This window comes from Urocitellus parryii, chromosome 9 (assembly GCF_045843805.1).
Source record: "Urocitellus parryii isolate mUroPar1 chromosome 9, mUroPar1.hap1, whole genome shotgun sequence".
Lineage (NCBI taxonomy): Eukaryota > Metazoa > Chordata > Mammalia > Rodentia > Sciuridae > Urocitellus > Urocitellus parryii.
In genome coordinates, this window is record NC_135539.1 from 94,453,831 (window position 1) to 94,466,933 (window position 13,103).

Consider the following 13,103-nt stretch of genomic DNA (forward strand, 5'->3'; position numbering starts at 1 on the left):
GGGGTAAAAGGGTAGAATGGGGAAGGGCCAAGAGGGGAGTGGACCCTGGGGGCCAGAGGGGAAAGTTTATGGGACAAACTTTTCCTTTCCAAGTCTTGGCTTTGATGCCAGTGACCTGGTGCCAATGACCTCCATGCAGAGCTGGACAGAGTCCCTGAGCAGAGTGGGGCTGATAATCCTGAGCAGGAAGGTTGCCATAGTGTCTATAACCAACTAGAATACTAGAGAAGAGACAGTGTGAGGTGTCTGTGTTTGATGACTCCAATTTATACCCTGGGGACAGCTATGGTTTGAAGCACCCTAGTCAAGAGCCAACATTCCAGATGTGGCTATGTCAACTGCTTCAAATATCTTTATCAAAATATGCACCTGAGGGGTGTGAAAAATGCAAGTGCTTTGGCAAAATGATTGATGTTCCAGATGTGACGGACTAGAAAGCCTGAGCTGGCACTTCTGCCAGGGAATGAAGGGGATTATGAAATTCTGGCAGGCTCCCAGGTCTCCAATTCCATGTTTTTGTGGTTTCCCTCAGGGGATCCTTCTTTTGGCTGATACTGCAAGATGAATACAGTTGCATTTTCTTCCAAGGGACCCTTTCTTGCAGGATGTTTGTCAGAACTGAGTGACTTGTCGGGTAGCAGCACTATGACCTGAGTAGGTTACTTAAGGTCTCTGAGCGTCGTTTCCCGCTTCTGTGCTTCTGTCGTTTGGAGATATATCAGCCTTGCAAGGTGGTGGTAAGGAGCAAACTTTCAAATGTGAGTTTCTGTTGCAGCGCCCTTTGGTCGTGTGGCTGGAGCAAGGTCAGAACCAGCGTTGTGACTTTAGGGGCCTGGCCTCACCCCCCCCCCCCCCGCTGCTCCCAGGATGCTCATTCCTCGCCGGGATGCACCTTTCCTGCCTCCCCGCGCCCCGACATCTGGGGTGGCCGAAAGCCCCTCTCCACAAGGCTGCCTCCTCCGCCCTCTGCGGGAAGCTCCGAGCTGGCTGCCCCCTCGCAGGTTCGTCGCAGCCTGGGTGTCCACTTGATCTCCTCCAGCGCGTCGCTCCCGAGGGAAGCCACCGGGCCTTGGCGCCGGCTCCCACGGTGGCGGGTGGGTATGTATGTCTGGGAGTCCCCAGGGCTGCCCTCGGCCCTCCGCCTCAGACCGGCCAGGGACAGTCGGCTGTGGGCGCAGCAGCTGCAGCTTCCACTCTCTCCGGCAGCCTTGAACCTGGCCCTCCCCCCACCGCAGCACTGAAAGCAGCTGCCAGGAACTGAAATATTAATAGGTACAAACTTCCTGGAAAGATTTTCGTCTTCAAGATAGATGACTCCGCCTGGGCCACCGAAATAAATAAATAAAGGGCAGCTGTGGGGACAGGCGGCTGGGCCTGTTGGATTGGCTCGGAGCGACGCTTTCCAGCGGGACCTTCAGCCGTGGCCTGCGCGAGAGGGTCGTGGACTCTGGGTGGGAGCAGCGGGCGCGACGCCTCGGGGAAGGGGCCAGAAGTCTCCTTTGTAAGCCGAGCCCGGGTGCGCGCGCCGCCAAAGGGGACGCCCCGGCGCTCGCGCAAACTGGCACGCGCACACCCGGCCCCTCCTCGCCTGGCCTGCGGTGGCTCCTCCTCCCGAACAAAGCCCCGCCGGCCCTCGGCACTCGTCCGCCGCGCACCCGTCACTTAAGGTCCTCAAAACAAGCCCCCACCTGGCATCGAGGGAGAGGTGTGCTCTTTAGAGCTCTTCGGCTTTGCTCTCTCCCGGGATCCCTGGGCGGGCGAAGGCCAGCCCTCCTCTCCCTTGCTCCCAGCCCCGCCGGGAGGTACGGACCTGGAAGATCCACTCCACTCCCTGCTTTCCTCGGACGCTGAGGAGCCAGCGCCGCTCCAATCTTGCAGACAGCCAGGCTCCAGTGCCTACGCACGACCTCATGCTCCCCAACTTCGGCTTCAGGCTGAAGAAAGGAGCTTCTGCCCCTGGATTTGCTTCAACTTTTCTCCCTCCCTAGAGGCCATCATTCATTCATTTCATTAAAAATATTGAGCGCCCAATAGGTTCCAGACAGTATTCTATACCCTGGAGACACAGCAGCACAAAAGGAACACAAAAATCCCTGCCCTGCTGGAGCTTATTTTAAAATGGGAAAGACAGGACAATATACTTAAAATGTGGAGCATGGTAGACCGTGATAAAGGCTCAAAGGAACTGGAGCAGGGAAGGTCATTGTGAGGACTTGGGCTTCTCTCCTGGGTGAGATGTGAGCCATGCAGAGTTCTGAGCAGAGGAGAGACATCGTCTGACTTTTTTTGAAAAGCAGCACTCTGGTCCAGTAGGCAGATTGCAGGGGCAGGAATAGAAGTAGTGACATCAGTCAGGAGGCTCTTAGAGTAATCCCAGGGGGATACTGAAGCTGGACTGGAGCGGTGGCAGCAGAAGTGATGGGGGAACGGTGCCATTCTGTTGGTGGGAATACTTTGGAGGAAAGGGCGACAGGATCTATTGCCAGGCCAGCTATGAGAAGAGAGAGAGAGAGAGAGAGAGAGAGAGAGAGAGAATGTGTCAAGGCTAGTATGAGGTTTTGGCCTGAGTAACAGGAAGAAACCATTAAATTAGATGGAGGAAACTTGCCTTGCTTGTTAGGCAGGTGGGGTGGGACTCTCAGGAGCAGTTTCCAGCGTGTGAGGTTTGAGACACCCATTAGACATCCAAGTGGAGGGTTGAACAGACTCTGGTTAGACAGGTCTGCAGTGCAGAGGTGCAGCTGGGAATAAATACTAGCGAGGCAGCAGCACACACCTGCTGATGTTGAAAGCCACTGGCGCCTGAGATCAGCCAGTTCTGTGCTACCCACTATGGTAGCCACTAACTAACTAGACACATGTGGCTAATTGAGCACTTGGCTTTAGTAGAAACTGGGTAATCAGAGAACTAAAACTTTAATTTTAATTAATTTAAATTGAAAAAAGATGGGCTGGGGATGTGGCTCAAGCGGTAGCGCGCTCGCCTGGCATGTGTGCGGCCCGGGTTCGATCCTCAGCACCACATACCAACAAAGATGTTGTGTCCGCCGAGAACTAAAAAAAATAAATAAATATTAAAAAAAAAATTCACTCTCTCTTTAAATAAATAAATAAATAAATAAATAAATTGAAAAAAGCTGATATTTGATTCATTTATTTAAAAAATTTGGGGGGGGGCGCTACTAGGGATTGAACCCAGGGGTACTTAACCACTGAGCCACAGTCCCAGTCCTTTTTATATTTTATTTAGAGTCTGAGTCTCACTGAGTTACTTGGGGCCTTGCTAAATTGCTGAGACTGGCTTTGAACTCACAATCCTCCTGTTTCAGCTTCCTGAACTCCTGGAATTTCAAGTATGTGCCACCACGCCCTGCAGTTCTTTAAAATTTTAAGTATGCTTGGAATAATTAATCTTGGAACAATAAATCTATTTTTTATAGTACTGGGGATTGAACGCAGGGGCATGTAATCACTGAGGTATATCCTTAGCCCTTCCTTGGAGTTTATTTAGAGACAGGGTCTCACTGAGTTGCTTAGGACCTTGCTAAATTGCCGAGGCTGGCTTTGAACTCTTGATCCTCCTGCCTCAGATTTCCTAGCCATTGGGATTACAGGCATGTGCCACCATGCCAGGCTGTACATCTACTTTTTTAATTGCAGAGCTTATGAGATCTAAATGCAGATAATTTTTTTTTTAAATTTAAAAACATATTTCGTTAGTCATTGATGGACCTTTATTTTTATGTATTTATTTATATGTGGTGCTGAGAATTGAACCCAGTGCCTCACAGGTGCTAGGCAAACGCTCTACCACTGAGACACAACCCCAGCCCAGATAAAAATTTTTGATGAAAATTTAAATTGAGATAATGTGAAATACACACTGGATTTTAAAAAAAATACCACAAAAAATGTAAGATATCTCCTTAATAAATTTTATATTGATTACATGTTTAAATAATGCTAATTATATATATGTATATGGTTAAGTAAAATATTATTAAAATTAATTTTACTGTTTTTTTTTTTTTTTTTTTGAGCTGCTCTCCAAGTGCTGGAATTGAACTCAGGGCCTCAAACATGAAGTGTTCTCTCACTGAACCATACCCCCAGCCCTCTGTAATCCCAGCTACTTGGGAGACTGGGGCAGGAGGATCACTTGAGCCCAAGAATTTAAGGACAGCCTGGGCAACATAGTGAAACCCTGTCTCAAAAAAAAAAAATACACACACACACACATATGCATATATATTGTGACTCACATGTGTAATATATATGCATAAATTATATATATGCATATATAATGCATATATATTACACATGTGAGTCACAATAAATTTTTGTCAGTACCAATCTAGGAGAGGGAGTATGGCTAGAGAAGAGAAGGGGACCACACAGATCCAGCTCCGGGGTGCTCCATTATGTGGAAGCCAATGAGATGGGGAGAATCAGAATGGGCAGAAATTCCTGAAAGGAGCAGAGAGGTAGAAAGAAAATTAGGTAGATGTAGTGTCCCAGAAATCCCTAGGTTACTAGGGGAAGGGAGTGGTCATCTAGCCAGATGATCCTGAACGGTCAAGTACAGAGAACAGAGAATGGACATTGGTTTAGCAGTGAGGACTTTGGTGACTTTGGCAAGAGCAGTTTTGGAGGAACAGTGGGGGCCAAGCCCAATTGGAGTAAGTGCAAGAAAGACTGGGAGGGGGATCCCATGGAGAGCCCTTTAGCAGAGTTTTGCTACAATGTGGGATGAGAAGGGGAGCTGGAGAGGGAAGTAAGAGCAATTCTTTCATAGCTGGGAGAAAGGGCTGCATGTGTCCCTGATGATAGGGATGGCAGGTGGAGAAGACAGAGTGACTGAAGACCTGAGTGGGCTGGACGCCATACACAGGGAGGGCAGGGGGCTTTACTGAGGCTGGGAAAGTTTGTCCAAAGGGACAAGAGGGGAGGCACAGTTCCTGGACCCAGATGCAGGGAGGAGGGGGAGGTGGTTGTGGAACTTGTGGCTGTAATTTGCTCCAGCTGATTTCCCCAGTTTGCAATTATTCACTTGCCTTCCCTCCATCAGAATTATTTGCATTGCAAGACAAGGAAACAGCACTTAGTGAAGGAATATGCAATTCCCTTGCTTCTTGGACACCCCAGGGCCCAGGTAGCACTGGTTCCCTTTCCTTCCCATGTTCAAGATCCACTCCTTGCAACCTCCACAGGACCGGTCTTTCCTCAGGACCCAGGTAACCTCGGGTCCCGTCTTCCCTCTTATCCATGGGTCGTGAGGGCACAGGTTACTGAGCCTTCTCAATTAAGACATCTACTTTTTAATTAGCTGTGTTCTGAATGCCCCTCTCCAGCAAAGTTGAGTGCTTAGATTTGTGCCTTTTCCCTTTTTTGTCACCTTCATAAAACTAGGTCCTAGAGTACTGGATCAAAACCACTTCCATTCCTTCCCTCAAAGCCCAGTGCAGTGAATTCAGGCCTTTGGAAGAAGTGATGCCTTCCAAAAGGATTCTTCTCTTTCAAATAGCTCTTTGGGACTTTGTTTGGTTTGGTTTGGTACTAGAGATTTAACCCAAGGACATTTTACAACTGGGCTAAATCCCCATTCCTTTTTATTTTTGATTTTGAGATATCATTTCCCAAGTGTGTTTTGCAGGTGCAGGTCAAGGAAGCGAGACTCCTCCTTGATTCCACATACATGTGGGAATTTGGCTTGGGGAAGGCCTGCAGCAGCATGTGGCTCAAGCGGTAGTGCGCTCGCCTGGCATGCCTGCGGCCAGGGTTCGATCCTCAGCACCACATACAAACAAAGATGTTGTGTCTGCCAAAAACTAAAAAATAAAAGTTAAAAATTCTCTCTCTCTCTCTCTCTTAAAAAAAAAAAATCTGCTTAGGTATTTTTCCTAAATGGCTTTGACTCTGGATCCTGGGAGGTGTACATTAGTGGTAGAGCATGTGCTTGACATGCAGGAGGCCCTGGGTTCAGTCCCCAGGATGAGTAGAATGTGGGAAAGAAGAATGCAAATTACAAAACACATTAGGGGCCTGGTAGGATTACAGATGGCTCACACCTGTAATCCCAGAAGCTTGGGAGGCTGAGACAGGAGGATTGCAAGTTCAAAACCAGCCTCAGCAAAAAATGAGTTGCTAAGCAACTCAGTGAGACCCTGTCTCTAAATAAAATACAAAATAGGGCTGGGGTTGTGACTCAATGATTGAGTGCCACTGAGTTCAATCCCTGGTACCAAAACAACAACAACAACAACAACAAACATTAGGGGTGGCTACTAACTTGATCTTCCAAAAGGATTCTCCTCTTTCAAATATCTCTTTGGGACTTTGTTTGGTTTGGCTTGGAACTAGAGATTTACTGGGCTAAACTGGGCTAAATCCCCAGTCCTTTTTATTTTTGATTTTTAGATAGGGCCTTGCTAAGATGCTGAGTATGACCTGAACTTGTGATCCTCCTGCATTGCTGAGATTTATACACCATGCCTGGTTCTTTGGGACTTTTAAATGTTGTTTACTGGTCATTGCCCAACTGACTGAGGAGTGAAACAATTGACAAATTTAAAATAAATTTGAGGGCTGGGGATGTGGCTCAACTGGTAGCGCACTCACCTGGAGTGCATGCGACCCGGGTTCGATCCCCAGCACCACATACCAACAAAGATGTTGTGTCCACCGAGAACTAAAAAATAAACATTAAAAAAATAAAATAAAATAAATTTGAGTTAGGCCTCACTACATACTGAATACCAAATATACCAAATCAGCTCTAAAATTCACATTGTAAGTCAATAGGGAACAGTAACTGTCACGACCCCTTGCCCGCAAGGAAGACGCAACTCAGGAATCTTCTTTCAGCAGTTTATTCAGGCCCTTGTTTTGACATGTCTTTTAGCTTGTTTCTCTCTCTACTACTACTACTCCTACTACTACTCCTACTGCCACTACTCCTACTACTACTACCTCACCCGAGCGCCCCAGCCTTGATAAAGCACATAAAGCCCCAATGCACAACTGCCACGTGGACTTTTCTCATAGGGTGCCAAGTCACACCGTGCCAACTCATTCTGATAAGGAGTTGTTTGTCACAGACTACAGCGGAAACCAGCGCCATCTTGTAATGGCGGCCACAGTACACAGTACTCACCACAAGTAACGACATTGGTAAAAATCTGGTTTGCACAGAATATTTCAGGAAAACATGGGTTAGGGCTTGGCATCCTCCCTCAGCCTGGAAGACAATAAATGAAAATTTTATTTAACATGTAGCTTTTTAGGAAGATAATTCTTTTGTGAAACAAAGCCAACTTGAATCCAGTAATCTGTGTCTGTCTCTTATATAAAGAGTCCAGAGGCAGGACCTCTAGGGTTGGATGGTGCTGTGGTCTGGATGTCAGCATCCCCTCAAATTCCTAAATTGAAATCTTAATCCCTAAAGTATAGGATTATGCAATGAGGCTGTTGGGAGGTGATTAAATCAGAAGGTGGTACCTTCCTGACTGGGATTAGTGCCCTCATAAAAGAAGTCCCAGAGAGCTAGCTAGTTCCTTTTACCATTTTCGGACTCAGTGACAAGATGAGGAAGTAAGCCCTGAGGACATAAAGATGCGCTTTCCATACCGAGGGGGCTGAATCCAGCATGAACTGGGCTGTAAATAGACAACTATTATTACCCCATTTTACAGATGCGAAAACTTGCTCAGCTATATTCCTGGCACTTTGCCAGACTGGTAGTACTAGGATTTTGAGCCAAGCTCTTGGGGCTCCTGCTGCATCAGGATACTGACAGATGTGAGGTAGTGGTAGGGGCAGGAGTCTGGGGACAATGGCAGGAGACGGGTAGGTGGCTGGCCTCCCTGCTTTTGTTTCTGGTGTCTCCGGGACCTGGGGCTGAGGAGGCAGTGGCAACTCTCCCCAGCTGTGAGTGAGGGACATGCAGTGCTAGATCTCACCCTCTTCTCTGCCCAGGGAACTCACCTCCATTTCAAATGGGCTGGTCTGCAAGTCCTCAGCAGTACAACTCTGGCCCTGATGGTGACTCCTCTTTGAGGCTTTCTGGGTAAGGGATGGTGCCTGTCTCTCCCTCTTCCATCAGCTGCTGCCCCTGTTCCCCACAGCTTTACCTTTCTCATTTCACTCATGATCCCGCTGCCTCACAGTGTCAAGCAGGGTGCCACTTGGCCCCGTGGGCCCATTAGGGGACACCTGATGCATTCTGCCAGCTCCTACTGCTGCTACTGTCTGTTCCCAATTTTAATTGAAAGAGAATTTGATAGGCTCAGCACATGCTTTCCCACCAGGAGCACCATTGCCCAGACCATAAACTGGTTCATCTGGGGCCAGTCACCTGTGCCTCGGGGAGGGAGTGGAGTCCCATGGTCTGCCTAGGGTCCCCCCTTCAGTGGAGAGCTGTAGGGCTGGGCACACACTTCTGGAAGAGGAAGCAGATGAAGAATCTTTATGAGTGAGGTGATATTTGAGTTGAATCAGGAAGAATGGGTTGGAGGAGTCCAGAGAGCAGAGATGGAGTAGAACATTCCAGAAGGAGTAAAGGAATAAAGCAGATGTTCACAGAGCAGCAGGAAGCCTTATGTGGCTGGAGAAGGAAATGAGACAGTTTGCTGAAGCCAGACTAGAGAGGGATTGCATTTTGTAGAGGTGGAGGTAATGGTGGGGTTGAGGAATAGAAAGCTATGGGACTGATATCATTGGAGCTCTCCTCTAGGAATCAGGGAACAGATGGAGGGAGGAGGCAACAAAGAAGGTACCCATACTTTTCCCTGCATTCTTTATTGTCTATCTGCCTATGTTCAGGCAGAAGCCAACCTGCTCTCTGAGCTGGTGCTCAATAGGCTGAAAGGGCACTTGCTGGCCCATTGAGTATATGTGGGTTCTTCCACCTTCCCACAGCTCTAGCCCCTGGCCAATGGGTTAGTGTTGACCAATCAGCTATGACAGGACCTGTGTCATTTCTGATAAAAAGGTATAAGTGCTCTATGCCCTGTCTTCCTGTACCATGGTGATTAGGGATTATCTAGAAAGTGGCTCCTCTTACAGCCAGGGTCCTGAGACACCAGGTGGAGCACAGCTTTCCTCTTCCATCTTCTTCCACTACATTGGGTGTGTAATATGAATGAGAGAAAAATTATATTGTTAAAGTTGTAAGGTTCTAGGCTGACTTAGTGCAGCAGAACCTAGCTCAACCTGACTAATAGATCAGCTGAATGGAGTTCCCCTTCTAGCAACAGGTCTCTCATACACATACACATAGAAGTGGGCTGGAGGGTGGATAGAACAAGGACAATGTCAGGACTTAGACACCTGGGGAACCAGTTGACTGGAACCTCTTAAAGTACAAGGGCTCACTACTGCTGGGAAGCCACTGCTGGATGAACCTCCATTTCCCTGGCAGCCATATCTCCACAGTGGGGGCAGGAGGCACCTGCCTGTAGAGGGTCAGCCACTGGCTGCAGCAGGTGGATTTTTTCTGATACACTAATGGTTCCACCCAGGAAGGAGTGAGGCTGGAGACCAGCCAGGGCCCACAAGACAATAGTCTACTCCCTGAGCTCAGTTTGGCTTCCTCCTTCCCAAAGCTCTGGGCTAGGCATGCTAGGCCACATTACTTCCCCATCTATGAGCCCAGGATAAGATCCAGATCCCTCATGGAGCTTTCGTGGTCATTTGCAACCTGGTCTATTCCTCTCTCCATGGCCCCTCCATCCAGGCTCTGCAGCAGCTACTTGCCAGGAGTGTCCTCCCAACCCCAGGTAGGTTTGGGCCATTCTGTATAGATAGAATACCCCTCAAATGTCCCCTGATCCTCCTGAGTCTCTGCCTTTGTCCAGCCACCAAGTCACTCCTGCTTCTGTGGCCTCAGGTCCCTGCTAAAAGTCCCCCTGCCTCTCTAAGGTGCAGAGGAGGGGTAGTCTCCTCCCCAAACCCTGTGCCAGGCATAGTACTGGGTGCTACGTTCAGAAGCGAGCAAGATGAACACAGTCTTTGCCCTCCTGGAGCTGAATGTCATGGGGGCAGATAATTAGATAAATGAATCTAGAAATATTGCCTGGAAGGAAAAAATTAGGGTAGAAGGTTCTGTTTAGGATGTGGGGTGGGGATTGCTATGGACGGTCTCTTCTAAGAGATGTTTTTTTTTAAACTGAGGCCTCCTTGGGTGGGGGTAGTGCTCTCTGGGCAGGGGGCCTGGCATTGGCAACAGGCCGAGAAGAGTGTCACTTTGCTCCAAGTCCTGAGTAAAGGTGACAGAGAGTGGAATAAAGAATCTAAGCTGCAGAGCCTTGCAGAACCCCAGGCTTTCTCCTTTGCAGTATTACCCTCTCTGGTTTTTCCTTCTCTCCCTTCCTGGTGTCCCTCCAGTCCCACCTCTCCTCTTTATTTAGTTTTATTTATTTATTTATTTTGGTAATGAGGATTGAACACAGGGGCATTTTACCATTGATCCATATCCCCAGCCCTTTTTATTTTTATTTTTTTTTGGGGGGGTACCAGGGGTTGAACTCAGGGACACTCGACCGCTGAGCCACATCCCTAGTCCTAGTTTGTATTTTTTATTAAGACAGGGTTTCACTGAGTTGCTTAGGGCCTCACTAAATTGCTGAGGCTAGCTTTGAACTCTGGATCCTCCTGCCTCTGCCTCCCAAGCCGCTGGGATTATTGGCATATACCACCGTGCCTGGCTCCTTATTATTTTTTATTTGAGACAGGATCTTGCTAAGTTGCTTAGGGCCTCGATAAATTGCTGAGGCTGGCCTTGAACTTGAGATTCTCCTGAGTTGCTGGGATTACAGGTGTGCACCACAGTGCCCAGCTACCTCCTCTCCTCTTTATCTATGATAGGTGCCAGGGATATACCAGGTGCTGTTGAGAAACTGATATGATTCCATTTTTTAAAATAAATAACAGCAGCTTCTATCTCAAGGCCTGTCCTAAGGAAGGGGGTGTGACCCTTATCCTTGGAAAAAACCCACAGAGCCTTTCTAGGCACATACCCACCCTGCTAAGTTGTTTGTCTGTAAATAACAGGAGAGATCTTTGGTGCCAGGTGTCCCTGACTCAGTTAGGCTGTGTGAGGACCCATAGGAACCCTTGTAGCAACCTCCAATCAGCATGAGACAGGGAAAATACCTGGGATGCCAGATGACCCCCTAGTAGTTTATGGTGGTTGATAACATGTTGGGAAACCATGTAGTTCAGCACGTACACCCCTCGTGGCCTAAACCAATCAGTTCAAAGGAATCCTCCTCTTGTTCTCACCAATCACCCCTACCCAACTTGTTCCCGCCAGTGAATGTGCTAATCAATGTTGTTTGATTTTCCCGCAGTGGAATGATTTGCTGTGTGATGTTGTGACACAGAGTACCCCAAAAAACCTATAAAATCTCACTGGACAAAGGACCAGGACTCACTCCCTGGGACCGCTGCGTCAGAAACGGTTAGAGTCCAGGCTGGAGCTTGCATCAGATTCGGCTCCCAGAGGTCTATTGGGATCTCTAGAATCTGGCATTACACTGTCTCAGGCCCTTATACACATTCATCCCCCTCAGGAGACAGATATGATTATGCCCATTTTATAAACCAAGTCATTGAAGCCCAGAGAGGTTAAGACCTTTCCAAGGCCATTAGGCAGCAAGCAAGTTGAGAAGCACTCATTCAAACCCAGGCCTAACATTTTCACGCTCTCTCCGCCCTCTAGGAACCTTGGCTTGTGCCTCACACCTGCCCTAGCAGGAGGCTGATGCCCTTCTGTTTTGTTCTTCTCCCTGCCATGCTGGAGGGTTGTGGGAGAGGAGCAAGACATGGCTACAGGGCTAAGCTGCCCCCAGGGGTCTTGCACACTGCCACTAGTAATGGAAAGCCAGATAGTGCTGAGCTGAGAACAGGTAAATGGCTTCAGCCCCAAACCTCTCAATGTACATTATTTTTGATGCTGACCTCAAGTGTGTCTGCCAGGATCTCAAAGAAAGTAAAAGTGGCACAATAAGAAAGGGAACAGGCTCTTTCTTCTCTCTTCTCTCTGTCCTCTGTCCTCTGCCTTCTTCATCTCTGCCCTCTTCCTCTTCTTTCTCTCCTCTCTCTTTTTGTTCTCTTCTCTCTCTGTTCTCTGCCTCTCCTTCGGGCAGCCCTCCAATTAAAAAAAAAAAAAGAAGAAGAAGAAAAAAAAGAAAGGGAACAGACTGTCATTCAGATCTGATGACTTGCTGATGCCAGTTAATAAAACAAAACAAAACAAAAAAAACAAACAGCCATGTCCAATGGAAGCCCCAGCAGGCCTCAGGGAGGAGCTGAGAGCAGGAACCTACCATTGGTAGGTACCCACCATTCCTGGCGCAGTCACCCATGACATTCCACTAACCCACAGCAGACTCAGGAGAAGTGGGATGACCAACACTCTAATTCTACTGATGAATGAACTACGGCTCCTGCTGTTCAATCTCATGCCCAAGGTCAGGAGGCTGGTGCAAGGGGGGCTAGAGCTGGGACTCAGGGCTCCCACTTCTTTCTAGTACGTTGTGCTTCCCACAGGCATGGCTGTGGGTGAGGGGACTGAAGCCAGGCCTCACTCCATGGTCTTGCATGAAAGGGCCCATCCACCTCCTGGGAACTGACCCAAGAGGCTTCCCAGCAGGAGATGCCTGAGCCTTCCAAGCCCCTTGCTGGGCAGCCTTCTTAGAAGTGGCTTTCTAGGGGCTGGGGATGTGGCTCAAGCGGTATCACGCTTGCCTGGCATGCATGCAGCCTGGGTTCGATCCTCAGCACCACATACAAACAAAGATGTTGTGTCCTCCAAGAACTAAAAAAATAAATAAATAAATATTTTAAAAAATTCTCTCTCTCTCTCTCTCTCTCTCTCTTAAAAAAAAAGTGGCTTTCTGGGATTGTGATCAAATGTCTTTGGCAGTGTCTGAGCATCTCAACATGACGAAAGTCACTCTTCTGATACCTGGTTCTCAAGGCTCATGACCTTTAGGTGATAAAAAAGGAAGTGGGAAAACAGGGGTAGGCTGAAAAGAAGACTCACCCAGACCTTGCCAAGGGCAGGACAGCCAAGTTCCAGGAGGAAAAATCAGTCTCCTTTC